Here is a 13,394-nt window from a genome sequence, read left to right as displayed (position 1 = left end):
CGTGACCTTTTCGCCTTCGCGCCCCGCCCAAAGGGTCCAGCGGCGGCAGCGCTGTGCCGGCGATAGGTACGGATCACTGTGTTTTCAAGCGTGGAGTGGGGCGATTTTAGCACGTAGAGAGTACTTCACGCGCCTCTGTCGCACTGTTGTTGCAAACTAGAAGCGTTTATGTACCTGAAGTTGAGTGGACGCAGGAATTCCGCGTTTGAATTTAATGTTTGGAGCGTGACGTGCTAGTATGTCGGGTCTCTATGCCTTCGGTTGCCTCCCCGCGCGGAGGAGAGAAAAAAGCATTTTTTTTTTTCGTTCCTCGCGGTGACAAAAATATATGCTGAAGGAAGGCCTAACAAAATCAGTCGCAAGAAATTTGTGCCCACAGAAAACACCCGGATATGCGAAGTGAGTGATTTTGTAATGGTTATAACTTCAAGCAGCCTTTCGCCTGGCCGGCGTGCTTTTGTTCGTGCATATGCATGAGCATTATCTCAGCAACGCTATTATTTCTTCGGCATTCTTTATGCAGTAGATTTGTGCGCAGTAGTCAATGGGGACCCTTACAAAAAAACTTACAGCCAATCTGCAGAAATTGTACAGACCACGAGTCACCCCTGATTCGGAATGCGGAAAGAAAAGTGAAAGGCTTTCTGTCACCCCTTGTCACCTCCCAGTAGGCAATTGGAACACCCTTTCTGCAGAAACCTCTTAGAGTATAAAGAAAATAAGCTTAGTTAAAAATACCGTGTAACCGTGGGAAGACTTCCGAACACTGACAAACACAGTCAAACCAATAATAGCGCGTACTTTGCGCTACGCAATACAAGAGCGCTAGGTGCTCGATGAAGTTTCCGAAAGTACAAGTACGCTGACTACCTGCCTATTTTATTCGAGCTAGAAAACAAGCTCTTTTAACTCACCCAAACACCACCTGTTCTTCAAGTTACGCTGAATGTCAAAATATGCAAAGAAAAAAAAATGCCCTGCATGACTGCTGCTGTGGCGAACCCGCTTGGAACCTGCTTCGGAAACGCACGCGTTTTATTTCAATATTTAACGTGCTCCGTGCTCGTTAACGTTATTTTCCCTGTAGTTTGATAACTGCTGAATATCTTCAGCCACAAATATTAATAATTTAGCGGTTCAAGCGAGCACCGAGTTCGGTTTCAGGCGCACGGGAGCGAGCGGCGCGTCGTCTGCTACGCAAGAGCAAGGTAGGTGGCGCCATGCTCGAAAAGAGAGTGCGAAGGCGAGGAGAACGAGGAGGAACGCGAGCGGAGGAGGAAAGTGTCGCTACTTTACGAAGTTTCAGGGACTTTAACTTAACTGTGTACACAGTGATAGTACACAGTGATAGTACACAGTGATAGTACTTAACTTTATGGCTAGGTGGCGTGAGCCGCCGCCCGATCTAAAGGGCACAGCCGTATACATCCATCCATCCATCCATCCTACCTTTACCCTAAGGGGTGCAGGCGCTCGCAGCGACCCGTAGCGGCCGCCGCTACGGTCGTCGAAAATTAAAGGGGGAGGGGGTAAGGGCACCGGTACCCTGTTCCTCTTAGATCCGACCCTGGAATTTTCGTGGTTGTTGCAATTTCATTCCGAGCTGCGTCTTGAGAGGTTCGTGCATGCTCGCGTGCGACTGCAAATCTTTCTAGCCTCTCCAACGCAACATGCCTAAAAAGAAAAAGACAACCTGTTCCATGACGTTATGCAAAAGAACTCGTGCAATGAAAAGGCATCGATTCTCATTCAGAGCTTCTACGGATCCAGTATGCCTGCAAGAGTGGGCGTGAAACATCAAGGGAGGTCCCTCATGTGTACATAAATTTCATTTGACTGTTCGCTGATTCTTACTTTTAATTAATTATTTTTCTTTTTTATATGCACCTATCTTTTCCTTTCACTGTTTACTCACATTCTGCGCGAAAATATCTGTCTTTGCGTCTCATTCACCGTTCGTTGTATTTTTGTTCTTGAAGTAACCGCTATAATTGTCAATGAATATTTCAATCATTGTACTCAAACATATCTGCGTGAAAAATAATGTTAATAAACTGGAACGGAAACCCCGAATCTCCTACATGTTTGTTCTCTACGCCAGCATGTGCCGTTCAGAAGAAGCTAACCGGCCCGCATGGTCTCCAGACTTTTCTTCGTTTTACAATTTATCAGCGCCATGTGTGGCCTACACAACGAGCTTTTACCGCAACTACTAAGCTTTAAACGAGAAACTCCTCAGGGCGCACCAGTGCTGGTACAGTGGCTAGAATAGTGCTGGGCGCGCCAGCGAGCGCCGCGCCCTCTGCACGCTTCATCGTAAGCTATTCCCGCCTGGCAGGCTCGCTGCCTCGCTCACGACACTAGGCAAACCTTTCTAGCCACGATAGTTCTGCGTTCGTGTGTGTGTCGTCGTGCCGAGTTTTCATACGGTCGACTTTTACCGCGCTGCCTCGCATTGTGTGTTGTATGTTGTGGTTACTGACGTTACGCGCAAGTTCGTCACGCAGTGTTATACGCGGTAGCTGGTAAATAGTCACCAGATGCCGGCCGTGCGACTCCAGTCTGCGACTGCTTTGTTCAGTGTGACCGACGGAGGCGATTCATAGTTTTGAAAAACACGTTCTTCAAATGTTTCCGCACGTCAGTAGGGTGCCTTGATGCGCGTTTTGTCCGCTCACATCGAGGCACAGTACACGGCAGTGAGTAGCAGCGCTGCAATCCTTTCTCGACGACGCGTTCTGTGGCCTTGGAAAATGCCTTGACGCTCGGGGACGGCCGGTAGCTTGGCGATTCCTCGCTTGGCGCACCATTGAAAACCGGCGGTCATCCAGCAGTGTACGCTGCCAGCGTATTTTTATTGCCAGAGGTAAGTGAACGTTACGCTTCGTACATTGTGAGTTGTTCTTATTGTAGTACGCGTTGTCGCCGAAGAAAATCGCATAACGTGTTGGTAGTGTAATGCGGTTGTAGTTGCGCGGATTGTGCTCGCGCATGACATTTGTCAAGAACGTAGTCGGTAGTGTTATAAAGTTTTGGTAATTAGCTCGGTTGCACGCACTACGCTAATATTTGCTGAAAGGAGACAACATTTTTGTCAGGCTCACCATTGTCATGCGGTTTATGCATGTCAAATTTATGCATGTCTCTTGACAAATTACTTGGAGTAACGCCATGAAACCGAAGCTTCAACATTCATTTCGTTCGCACGAGCTCTGAAGGAATTATCATCCGCCACCGTGTGAATCGTGAATCGGTGCAGTGGGAGAAATAAAGTGTATTTAGGGATGTTTTCTTTAGGCGTGCATTTTATTTGTCATTAAGTAACATGACCCTCAAAAGCGTCTAGGTTAGCATTCTTGGACATTGCTTATCATCTTTCAAGCAATAGATAACAGATTTGCTAAAAATGCAATTTCTGCAGCATGACACTGTATTTTGTTCAGTTGGTTTGCCCCATTTTTATCCTTTATGCACGTTGACCTAATTTGACAAGCCGTACTTTCAGCTGAATTTTCAATTGCTTTTAGCAATATATGTGCGTCCGTGTATTGAAGTCCCACCTCTCATCGCATAATAATAGCTTGTGAAGAACAACGCTTGTCTTGAATTAGCCATTTATCAGAGCTCCTCCTCCCTCCTCAAAGGGCAAGGTGCTGCTGGCACACCTGTTTCGGCTTTTCTTAACCCTTTTTTTTTTGAATGCTGAAGTTTTTTGCAACGTACTGCAGGTAGCAAACAGCAGTGCCACGACAAACAGTGGAGTGCTGACCATGCAGTCCAGAAGGTGGCTGAGGCAAGTATGCTATAGGAGGTGCTTATTCAGGCAGAAGAAATAAGCTTCCGTAGCCAACGTAAAGGTAATGTACAAAGTTCCATTTAATGAAGAAGAATCTTGTTTTGAGCTATTGTCGAAGGGAAACAATGAGCGCTAGATAAATGAGATGGAAATGCAGAGTAACAATGTTATGTATGCCAGCAACCAACTTAAGTTTATTCATGCAAAAGGGTTATTTCCAACTGGTTCATTTGGGGGAAGAGCCCACAGTTTCCACGAATGGGCATACCTGGTAGCCGTTGCACAACCTGTTACTGTGTTCTCGCACTCATTATTATGTGCCACTTACTCTTGTGACGTTCCACCAAGGTGAAATTACTTCACATAAACAGCAGCGAGAAGGCTCTTGCTAGCCAGTTCAATTAAGACAGCGTTACCGTAGCTTTTAGTTCCAGTAAACCAGCTAAGCTGTATAGAAGAGCGTATACTCCATGTGTTTGTCACCATGGACAGTGCATTTTGCCTGGGAACATGGCTTAGTTTTGCAAAGGAAAATGTTGCCTTTCTGTAAAACGTGGTACTGGGAAATGGCATTGTGCCAAAAATATTAATGTTTATGACTTCTTGCAGCATGCATTGTTGTACAGGGATGTTAGCGTTTTCATAAATGCAATGCATGGCGCCTGAAGAATATAGCGGCCCACTTTAAAATTTATAACTTCATGATTTCAGTATCTGGGACAGACTTTACTGTATACGGTTTGTTTCTGGAAAGCTTCAACCTATCTTGCAATTCTTCAAGGCCAATACTGAATTTCCTGTGTACATTTGGCTGCACATTCTCATCACTTATGCTAAACAACAGGCTTGAGTGATGTGTGGAATTCTTGTCAATCAATTTTATTGATTACCTCGGACGATCTATTCTGCTTCCCACAGTTATTGGGTGCTTTGTGTGCATGTGCTATGCATGCTAGAAATAAAAACAGTGCATGCAGCTGGCAGCATCAACGAGTACAATGCCCATAGGCTAATATGAGGTGCGAAATGTTGCCACTGCTAGAATTTACATTATGTGTGCATGGTACAGCTGATTGTGTAATTTAGCACTTTCCAGCTACTTACGCAGTTGGAGCAGATGTCGATCATGTTTACTGAGTAATGGCACGGCCACCAAGTTCGTGCATTCTGCATACCAGGAAACCTGACACGAAGCAACGTATTGCTGTGATGGCAGCTAAGTGAGAACGAATGAGTTTGTCTTCTCTGTCCATTTGTCAATACCATTACACAGGCTTGTTAAGTGCATATAAGCGGCTTTAGCAATGCACTTGCAGCTACAGAGCCAGTAAAGACAGCCAATTTCATCATCAGAGTTCACTCTGCAAATCCCACTTTCCATAAAGGGCATTGTTTTTGATAGTTTAAAGTCAAAACTTGCTCAATTAAACACTTCGTGGTGTCTGACATTACAGGAATTATGATAATTGTTATATCTCATGTGAAATTATGCCATTGTTTTTTCTCATATTCTTACTTTGCATACACACTTTACGACTGCACCCTCCCCAACCGAATCTTTACTAGTGCTACATTCTGTTATGGGTGGAAACAATTATTGAACTAAAAACCAGGCCAATGAAAGCAGTATGATGCCCTGTAATGTAGGAGGATGCTGCTATTGCAGTGTTTAGTCTAGAGCTGAATTTAATGAGAAAGGGCAGCAATGTAGGTCATCTGTGGATATTTGCAGACCATAATTGTGTTGTGGTCATTTTGTTATCGCAGGAAGCATCTTCAAAAAGCAGTGCTACAAGGATGTGAGCAGCAGTTTCCCTTCAACGAACGGGTCAAATTCATGGAAGCCACATGCCTGCTGCTTCTGGCCTACACAAACATGCAGCCACCATAGTAAAGTTCTTGCAAAGGTGTGAGACATCCCTATGCTGCATGGATTGAGCATGTTAATTGCCTGTTTTTTATAGCTTATAGTAATATGTCTACAAGTGTACTTCCTTCCAGTGTATGTTTACATTCTCTTAAAGGGCCAGTCAGCAGGCTCCTACTTCTTTTTTTTAGACCTCCCAAACAAGCTCGCTAATTCGTACAGAGGGCCGCAGGAATCACATTGTGCGAATGTCAGACACTCCACTTCTAAAAACAATAACCGCACCTCCTCTTCAGCGCTTGACCAGTCCTCTTTGATAGCGAAGTGGTGTAATGTTGCCTATGAGCAACATTAAGTACCGCTGACTGTTGAATAGTCCTCTGCAATACGAAACGGCATTTTGGCTTTGTGATGATGCAGTATCTGTTGTTGTCACAAGTGTTGCGAATTGGTTTATCTCGCCAGTGCTTTGACTGTGCTTCCTCACCGCACCGCTTTGGCACAGTGGCACACCGAGGAAGCCCCTCTTCAGGATGGTCAGGCTGAGCGAGAAACTGAAACCAGCTGGAATGTTTGTTCTATCCCCTGTGGCTTCATTATTACACCACTTAATAAAAAATTCATGTGACAACATGTTCATGTTGTACAAGCGTGCAGTTGTCACAAATTTTAGACTCCGGGGCTGTTTAGGGGCCCTTTAGCCTTAAATTATGAATGGTAAATTCACACGTCACGTGGTTTTCTTGCTTTATTTTTTGCAATGCTCATTTTTAAAATAGCATGTCAGCTTCTGTGAGTGGTAATTTATACATTTATCATACAAAACATCCTGCTATATTCAACAAGTGTTATTATAGATTTTTCATGGCACCAGAGCCACCTGCTTTTTGCCCTGTGGCAGCTACATGACAGTTCATTGCTATGCTGCTTTGTTTAACTTATATCTTTTCAATCAATGCGTTTCACAGTCCAGGGTGTTTGTTGTATTTGCATCTTGATGTGTTTAATATCATACAAGTGATGGATTTTTTTTTGTCTTCTAGTGTTTACTTTGCAGCTATTTAACTGTGGTTTTCAGGGGCATATCTAGACAGGAACATCAATTCTGCTAAGCTTTGGTTCGAAAAGAGACGCTGAACAGGAGTTCCTTAGGTACATGCCCTGAGCACCAGCCCTTTGGATTACAGAAATATCTAAACTGCATAATGTCTGCAGCTCCTTGCTTAATTGCATGTCTTTCTTCAACCTACAGCTCTTTCCATAATCCTTAACATTAACCTACATTACCAAGTGAACATCCCCCGCTGCAATACAGTGGTTATAATGGTCAGCTGCTGATCTGAACTGTGCGGGTTCGATCCTTGATGGAGTGGTTGCACTTTCGGTGGAGGTGTAAATCCTAGAGGTTCCTGTGCTTTTAATTTGACGTTTACATTACAGAACCCCCATTGTTATTATTACATCAGCAAGTGGACAGAGTGGTAATCCTAGATTATATGCATATTTAGTATAACAGACAGCTGAGCTGGTTGGTAGGTATTCATGTTAAAAAGGCAGGGCATGCAAGCATGGACACAAGAGAGAAACCAAGACACCACTAACGCCAACTGGAAAGGTGGACAGTGGCACAAAATGAAGTAGACACAGAAACTTATCTGTGCATGCCCAGGCAAGAGGCGATACCTATCAATCTGGCACGCGCGATAGTCCACGTGAGAGATAACTGCTCAAGCATTTGATTTCTTCTTTATGCTAGTTAATCGACGGTTGGCTCTCTTGTGCACTGCCATTATCGATATGCCAGGCCTCGACTATTGGACGCATTTGTTCATTCATGTGCTTGTACAAAACTGCATTCATCGAATTTTGGCGTGCATTTACGCCCTCGACAATGTAAAGGTAGATTAGGTGATGAGCCTCCAGTTAGTGATCTCAGCGTTTTAGGCATCTTGACTCTCTTGTGTCCATGTTTGCATGCCCCATCTTTTTAACATGTATTCATACAGTGCGTAAGAGAAATAGGTTATCTAGTGAGTTATTTGGAAAGTAAGTTTAGGGCGAACACCAAAATAGCAGTGTAAATTAAACTTAAGCGATGAATGCATCGTGCTGGATTAGGAAACGATATAATGGCGAAATATAGCCGCTTGCTCTTTGCTTATACTTGTCTCAGTTTCTTGTCTCGTATGCTTTGGCAATGACCAGGTGTCATGTTGGATGCTACTAATTGGTTATGAGCTATACATAGACAAAGCAGCGGCTGTTTGGATGCTTTCTAAACAGCTACCTCATGGGGAGAAAAAAGTTAATTTGGGTTATGTGAGGCATGCTAAAAAACGTCTACTTGTTTCTGATGTTTTTGTTTTCCTGGCAGACATTCTACACGAACTTGCCCAAAGGCAGAAGGAAGGCACGCACAGATGGACGCACAGAAATCATGGGGCTGCCGTAGAAGCTGTGAATGAGCATTAACCTGTGAGTATGTGTCTTAAACAATTTGCTGAAGCCTTTTATTTTGGCTGAACATTCTTATCGATGCTTCCCTGATTTGTAGTGCAATATTGTTACACCCTGTTGCTTTCACAACAGAGCTCTTTAGTCTGGTACAAGGCCCAAAAAGTTCGACCTAGATGACCAAATTGCGGCAGCCAGTTGTTTCCACAATTAATGCATTAGTGTAAAAAAACGCAATAGACGGAGCACAAGAAAAAGGAAGACACAAACAGTGCTGTGCTCGTGTGCTCAGTCTTCTGCACTGCTTTGTTTACGCTCTGTCATACCAACACACAAGCATCCATTTTAGCTTATGTAGTAGTCCAGCTCATACACTTGGTAACGTTCTCCAACGGCAGGATTACCGGATATCTGGCTTGTGAAGTCAATCTAAAGTGCATGCCTGTTCGTGTAGACTTGTGTGCATCCACCAATGAGATGGAAATGCAGCTGTGTTTTAATATTTTAGCCATTATAGCTCGTGAATAGAATTTGGAGCTGTGACAGCAACAGTTTTAGAGGGGGCGAGTTACTAAATTATTGTGTATTTCTCAATGTTTGCATGTTATAAAAACATAGCTGGTTAAAATTAGTCCAGATTTTACGCTATTTCTTAACATATGACCTTCCGTACTGTTCGAAGGCATTGAAGCATATGAAATGCTTTGTGCCTTTGTGTGTGTGCCGAAGGTTAGGAGTCATTATACTAGAGATAGATCAAAATAGGTCAGTGGTTAAAGTAAATTTTTCGCAATCAACTTCTTGTGGGCAGTTATTCAGAGCAGGGTTTTGAAGTAATTTAGCAATACAAGCAGATTAGTGCTTCATTATAGTGTCTGACAGTGCACACTGTTTTATTTTAGTACCTATTTGGGTCATTTCACGGCAGTGTGCCAGGTCGTTTTTTGACCATTTCCAATATTTTGTAAAACTGGTGCTGTTATGTTTCAGTGTGGGAAGTAGTCATTCAAGCGTTATTTTCGGGGAAAGAATTGCATGATGCAGCAAAGACCTTTCAAACTTCGCACGCAGAAATGAAGCTGTGTCAGGCAAATTAATTGACACATGATTATTGCGTCGAGCTATTACTACAAAGCGTTTGTTTCTTTAACATAGTCACCAATATTTCATGACTATGATAGTCGAATTTATTTTCATTTCAATTTATGCTATTTGCAGTCGTGAGGAAACATTGCAAAATGCATCATTTTTATGTATATTGTAAAAAAGACTGAATGTTTCATGTGAAATATATTCACAGTATGAGTTCAGTGCATATACCAAGGGTTGAAAATGCTGGCAAAAAGAAGCAAAAATGTCTTCAAAATTGACACTTGGAAGAAGTAGTGTTTGAACCCATATTGCGGGCTCTCTTTCACTGTGTAGCAATCCCAGCAAAGATGTTGCTTACACATCATAGTGTGCTTTCCTCGTGCGATAATTTAGACAAAGTTTTTAAGGTGTAATATTATCTTCAAGCGAAAAATAATTTTTTCAAATGAAAAATAACAAGGCTGTGGGAAGTTTCTTGGAGCTTTGCCTTCACTGCACAGCACATCATTGTTCTTGCATGGTATTTCAGACAGAAGTATTGCTTAAATCTGCAACATTTAGACTTGCACTATATGAGCACAGGGGCACCCGCGTGAATCCTGTGCCAATGTGCTGTGCAGCGAAGGTCAAGGAACGAGACTCTGTGCAGGCTAGGGATTATTCACAAGGGGAGAAATTCGGCCTTGTTGGTAAGACATTAGGAAAAATTTTGCAGCGGCAAAATAACACAAGAACGAGAAGGGAGAACACAAGACCTGCGCTAACTTTCAACAGAACCTTCTGTTGAAAGTTAGCGCACGTCTTGTGTCCTCCCTTCTCGTCCTTGTGTTATTTCGCGCTGCAAAATTTTTCCTAGGGATTATTCACTTCAGTAAATTTTTCCTTGCTTACAACCAAGCAGTATATATTTTTTTTAGATGGAATATAAATTGCCAGCAAAGTATACCACACACTAATGTCTTGGCGACATTTCTGTTTCGAATGCTACATATCAAAAGCTAAGCTGCAATATGGGTCAAAAGCTATTTTTTCCGACTCTGTTACAGTTTGGGTGCAACGTTTCTGTTTATTTTGTTTTCATAGTAGTTTTATGACAAAGTGGATATCTATTTACTTATTTATTTATTACTTGACAATACTGCTGACACCAGTAAGCAGTATTGCAAAGTGGGCTACAGTGATAAGTTACACATAAAATGATCTTGCTAAGCAAAAACAGGAGCATAACATATACAAAACACAAGATAAACCAAGAACATCTATACAACCGTCTTAAGGAAAATGATAAGGGAACAGCACAAAATACAAAGGCAATGAACTTTAGAAATCAACCTTCGGTATTCCATACGAAAGAATTGGTCTTTCTCCTGATAAATGTTAACATTAGAACTTCAGCATTTTGCAGTGTTTCCTTATGGCTGAAAAAATGTAACTTGAAATGCAAATTAGTAAACTATTTTAGCCATGAAACACTGCCACCTTCAGATTAAAGAAAGAAATATTCTGCATTAAAATGGGAACAAACAGCACTGGACATGGGACGAAGAAAGAACAATAGACGAGGGTGCTGTCGCCCTCGTCTACCTTTTTTTTCCGTCCCGTGCCCAGCGCTGTTTGTTCCCATCGTAATCATGTACTAACCAGCACAGTTATGTGCTCTCCTGAAATATTTTGCTCTAATTGCTCAAAGCAATAACTTTGTATAAGTTATCTTGCATGACGCAGTTTCACATCTGTAGATGGATGGATGCTATGTGTGTTCCCTTTAAAGCGAAGCATTGACATGCAAGTGGCCAAGCACAATTTTTGAATTGGCTTAATGCCTTTTTTACCTGAATTAAATTTCTTTCCTTAAAAAACTTATTATAGGTAGCTTATTTTTCGGCATTGTACATAAAGACCCTGCAGTTTTGTTTTTGGCTGTTCTCGCTGCTTTTCCACTACCAATCCTCCATCTGTCTTTTACTGATTTCTCTTGTGGATGTGTTCATCTTTATCAAGCTTTCTCTAAGCCTAGGGCTTCATGAGAGCTAGTTCCCAACACGCACATGGGTGGACATTTTTACATTTATTTAAAAGGTGGTCCGTCATCTTCATATCTCTCTCACAACCAGTGCATGTGACGCCTACTTACTGGATCTCACTTTATGACTGCATATTCTAAGGCAAGATTACCTCGCTTCAGACATTGCACTAGCTTATCATATGCTTCCCTCCTTACTTCGTCCTTATTCTTGCGATAGTTACTCAGAGCTTTTCATTTTTAGTATTTGCTATCCATTAAATCATCTCCACCTCTCTGACATTGCACCTAACGCTTATCGTGCATAAAGTTTAACGCATGCTCTCAGCATCACGAAATTTCGTCCTGGAAATTATCATTGACTACAGGTATGATCTTTTTAGCAGCATGATATTTTCCAACAGCAAAGGAGTTCGTTAAAAAACCACCTTGTATACTTAAAATGGGGATGACTAATTCCATACCTCGTTTATTAAAGTTAACCTCTTTCAATTTCCTTACGCTTGTTCTTTGTGTTGTGCTTGCCTCATGGTTTGCAGTCTTTAAGGATCTGGTATATTTAAAGAGTTGAATAGCCGGTCACCTGCTTATGACACTGCAGCTTAAGTATTGCACCCACTATCATTGCCATAGTAGCATTTGGTACAGTAGAGGTTTGTAATGAATGTAACGAGATGTACAGCTCATGAAATAATTGTTGAACAACGAATGTTGTTGGAGCTAGTGATTCAACAAGAGGACTGGTCTTTAGAGGGGCAACGAATTGCATCAAAGTTGCTGCAACAACTTAGACGCATCAATTTGTTGAAACATTGGCTCCAGCAACACGCTTTGTTCAATGGTTTGACATTCATTCAAGGCTGCCATCTTCAGCTCAACTTTTGTCGCGTTAAGATGCACAGGATATACAACTGTCATGTTGTGTTCTGATAGAATTCAAGAGCTATTGACAGCAAGCTTGTTTCTCAATTTAATTCTCATCCTTTACGTTTACGCTTTAATCTTTGTCATCTTCAGCCTTATATGTGCACTGCAGCAGTAGCCCTTCGCAGTGGTCTACAATTTGCCTCGTCTTGTGCGAGCCGATTCCATTTTATACATGCGCAATTCTTCATTTCTTCACCCACATAACTCTCGGCCTTCTCGGCAGCATTAAGTACAAAAATTGTAACTGTTAAGACTTTTGCTTCAACATCATGACAGTAATTGAATAGAATTGGTAATGCACGTACATAAATACTCTTGCAGTTAGAACGTAGTGTGTTTAACCCTGAATTCTTGTGTACTATAGCAATAAGTCTTCGTGAAATCATGGTGCTTGTCCTTCATATGATCAGAACGAGTCCAGAAATATCTGCAAAATATCGTTTCTGCTTTTTTGATTTCTGAAACAGTGATGCTAAGGGAGGCCATGTGCACATGCACCATGGCAATGTTTAAATGGGTATAAATTCTGAACACTGCTGTTGCTCTAGGTGTTTTCTTTTACTTCCTTTTCAGACGTACAGAAAGGAGCGAAGTGGAGCTGTCCATGGGCCGTGCACACAGTTTCATAAGCAGGCTTGCAACACTTTTGACAAATATGTTCCTGAATACACCTGCCGAAGTGGCATTTAAAGAAGCATGTAGTAGTGTACTTCACTGTTTATTTGGCATGAAGCAGCAGGTATGCTTCCGTCATCAGCAAGTTCACACAGTACAGTGCATCTACACATGGCATGCTACCCCCACATCTACCAGCCCGGGATGTGTAGCTTGATTGTAAAATGTTTACTTTGACTTAACACAACAATTATTAACAAAATGACATGAAAGTTTTGCCACCTATGCAGGCGACATTCTCAGTATACGCTGGCAAATATAAGCGGAGTTTGACCAGTCCATTAGTCGCACATTTCCTTGTAAACATCTCGTAGAGGGCCACTGTTGTTGTTGCAAGCCAATGCGCCGTGATGAATGAACCATGATTCCTAAGATTTTTTTTTTCCTCCGACCTTTGTGCACAAGGTAGCATCGTCGAATTGATTAGGTCAAAGTTATGCCTTGTCATTCAGCAGCGTTCAACAAGCTCCGTCTTAGAGCACGTTGCATGGGTGGTTTTCGCAACATCCTCTTTGTGTTCTTTAACCTTCGATCGCCTTCTTCAACCCATTTCGTCTATG

At 42.2% G+C, this 13,394-nt stretch overlaps 1 long non-coding RNA gene across 1 annotated transcript; it reads left to right on the top strand.

The window, feature by feature from the left end:
* Nucleotides 1-2,471: 2,471 nt before the first annotated feature.
* LOC125758698 (uncharacterized) lies at nucleotides 2,472-13,176 on the top strand. Its single transcript, XR_007416328.1, has 5 exons — nucleotides 2,472-2,866; nucleotides 3,729-3,857; nucleotides 5,564-5,703; nucleotides 8,038-8,138; nucleotides 12,733-13,176. It is a non-coding gene; the product is annotated as an uncharacterized LOC125758698 (long non-coding RNA).
* The last annotated feature ends 218 nt before the right edge of the window (nucleotides 13,177-13,394 follow it).

The sequence above is a fragment of the Rhipicephalus sanguineus genome, chromosome 5 (assembly GCF_013339695.2).
Source record: "Rhipicephalus sanguineus isolate Rsan-2018 chromosome 5, BIME_Rsan_1.4, whole genome shotgun sequence".
Classification (NCBI taxonomy): Eukaryota; Metazoa; Arthropoda; class Arachnida; order Ixodida; family Ixodidae; genus Rhipicephalus; species Rhipicephalus sanguineus.
The sequence above is the reverse complement of the archived record's forward strand: the minus strand, read 5'-3'. Positions and strand labels throughout refer to the sequence as shown.